We start from the raw sequence: 3,248 nt of genomic DNA on the forward strand, positions 1-3,248 counted from the left end.
ATTGGCTTGAAATTTGGCGTGCTTATATCTCTTACCAATACACACCTAGTTCTAAAGTCGCTTGGCCAAATTCCACCTACAACTCCAAAAACCCGATACAAACAAAATACACTAGAAAGCTTTAAAGACATGAAAGTAAAGCGGGTGGTAAGGATGGTTTGGACATGCGGCCATGGGTAACACACCTCGGACAAGCATGCCCACAACAAGTGGCACGAAGGCTTTTGAGGTGTAAGACGCTGCCCGAAGTGATTGATGTTGTTCACTTGGGACGCCACTGAGGAGTTCGGGGTGTCACTGGATCAGCTTTTGAGGTCGTGGAGGTGTAGATCCGAACGGGTTTGTCACCGGCTCACTGTTCTGCCACTGCCGGAGTGCCCATCGAAGTCTACAATCACCGCCGGATCTGCAGCGCCGTTGTGTTCGTCGGAGTCGATCGTGGTCGCCGGAGGTGTGAACTTTAGAGGCTTGAGAGTGAAAATGAGTAAGAAAAAGATGGAGGAAGAAGATGAATGATAAAGAGAGAAATGAAAAGGAAGGAAAAAAAAGGTAAAAGAAAATGAAAATGGGTGTTTGAAATTGAAGAGAGAGAAATGTTGAAAAATGAAAAATAAAATTAATGGTGTTTCTCTCCTTTGTTTTCATGCACTCTGTATTCTTCATTTGTGTGGCCTCCCCTCTTAAATACCAAAAAAAGTAACGCTAAAATTGTACGAGCCAAAAACTCTTAGAGAAAAGAGGGGAAGAAGAACGTGGAGAAAAAGCCACGTAACAGGAGTTTTGACGAGAAAACAAAACAAACTTAAAATCAAATATTAATAAAAAGAAAATCTTATTGCCAGACTATGCAAATGGATAATGTTTGGGGAGAAAAAATCTTATTGCCACGTTGAGGACGAGGATTCGCCACTAAAGGAAGATCCGAAAAGAACAAACTTACGGAGCTCCATCTCGGAACCTTCCGAGGTAGAAGACTCGCCATTTCCTATCAAAGATCAACTTGTCGTTTTCGGAAAAGTGTCCGAGCTCGATCTGCTGGAGCCTGACACGTCCGACCTCAAATTCGACCAAGGTAACCGCCTGTTGCCACGTCGGAACCTAAACCTATAAATAGAAGGCCTCATTTCACCATCAGGTATGAAATTTCTTCTCGAACTTAATATTGAGTCCGAACTGCTTACTGACTTGAGCGTAAGAGATTTTGCCCTCTTGTGTAGGTCTTCCGTTAGAGTTTCAGGTCGGAGTAGGGACCGAATTCGAGCTAAATCGAGGTTGTGCAATTTCTTGAATAAACAGATAACAACTACTCCAATATCAAAATTCGAATCACTATACAAGTTTGGTAAACAAACCAAACTTGAATGATTTTAAGATGTATGTACAAACTAAGCCAACTCACACGAGTAAAGAGAAGCTCCGAAAACTAGCAACCTCGAGAGGAAGAGAAGATGAAACTCTACTCAACTCGATCGATCTCATTTTATCTACCGACATTCTAACTTTATAAGGATGATAACCTAAAAAATTTTGATGATGTTAATTGTTTGAATTTATTGTATATTTTGTTATAAAACTAACAACAAAAACATAAAAGAACAAAGAAAAAGACGAAGAGAAGGGGAGTAGAGAGAAAATGTGAGATTTATCTATTAAACTTCTATGAGATATATGAGATGCATTCTTACCACCTCTATTTATGTAGGATTACAAAGGTAGATGATACGAGAATCAACATTAATAGAGGATATATAAATAATGAGAACTTCGGGAGTTATGCATCTACTTATTACCATTTTTATATCATATTTATTATTCTATATTTTTAACTTATAATAGTGTGATTTTGTAGCAATTTTAACTAACAATGACATACTTTGTAAAGAAACAAAGTTGTTGGTATATTTTCCACTATTTTAAAGAAACAAATTTGAATTTTTGGCCATATTGTAGAAATAAAAATGAAAATTTAAAAACTACGTTTTTAATTTTTAAAATATGGTTTAGATTTTGAGAACGTATAGAACGAAATATAGAAACATATAAGTAAAAATTGTGGTTATAGACTTAATTAAAAAAAATTTGAAAAAAGTTAACCAGACCAAAACTTATGAGTTTGGTCTTCGTGGCTTGAGTCAAGTTTTAATCTGGTCCAAATAATTTTTAAAAGTTGAATTTCATCCACATAGTTTGAGCTTAATTTCAATTTGGTTCATACTATTAAGACTTAGTTTTCAGTTTGGTCCATCCTATCAGTACAATTTTTGGGGGTGAAGATCAAACTCACAATCTCTTGGTTGAGGATATATACCAATTACTGCTGACATATACTCGCTTTGACAATCCTCTCCTCTTATTTGTGATTCTTTTGTTATTTTTTATATTAATTTATAGTGCTTTTTTTGTTAGTTTATGTAATTTGTGATTTCTATTTCGGGTAGGCTCAAGCTCTCCTAAATTGAAAATTTTATTTATATAAATATGTCAATTTAAAAAAAATGAAAAAAATATATATTAGTGGGATATTCAAACTCAAATTTTCTTATTTTAAATATTGCAGCCACCACTTTTTGTTTTTAACCAACCACCACCTTTAGAAACCTGAATAGAAAACGAGCTGTCATAAGCATTGTTGCACGAGAACACTATCAAGAGAGGAACTACGAGTAATCACTATACTACTTTAAGATATTGCGTATAAATAAAGAGAGATAGTCTGATTCCTATAGACTCTTGACTCTTGAGTGGCTGATAATATTCAAAAGAATTGAAATAATGGGGGAGTCAGAATTGAAAAAAAGATTCTTTATTTATGTATCTTATTCAAAACCGTACATGAAACTTTATCATCTCGCACGCTCCTAAGCTAAGTGATAAAAGAAAGAAGACTTCTTTCACTATAATTTTAGTTAAATTTCACCAATTTTTTTTTTTGTTTAAAATTGTGATTTATCTACTCGAAAAGTCCACTAATTTTATTTTATTTTTTTTACCTATTAAGCTCTAAGCCAAATTATCCAAATAGAAAATTCAACGATAAAAACAATCTGCAAATTTAACTAAATTATAGAGATGAATTTTTTTTAAATTTTTTTGAAGGTTACAGAGATGAAATTAAAACTAAACTAAAACTATAGAGTCAAATTCAAACTTTGACCGAGCGGGATTAAATTTGCAAATTGAAAAAAAAAAAAAAACACATTTATTATAGAAAAAACCCTAAAAACCAAAGTAAACCGGTTCAGAAAAAT

This window comes from Momordica charantia, assembly GCF_013281855.1.
Source record: "Momordica charantia cultivar OHB3-1 chromosome 1 unlocalized genomic scaffold, Mcharantia_2.0 BLBB01000001.1, whole genome shotgun sequence".
In the NCBI taxonomy this organism is placed as follows: domain Eukaryota; kingdom Viridiplantae; phylum Streptophyta; class Magnoliopsida; order Cucurbitales; family Cucurbitaceae; genus Momordica; species Momordica charantia.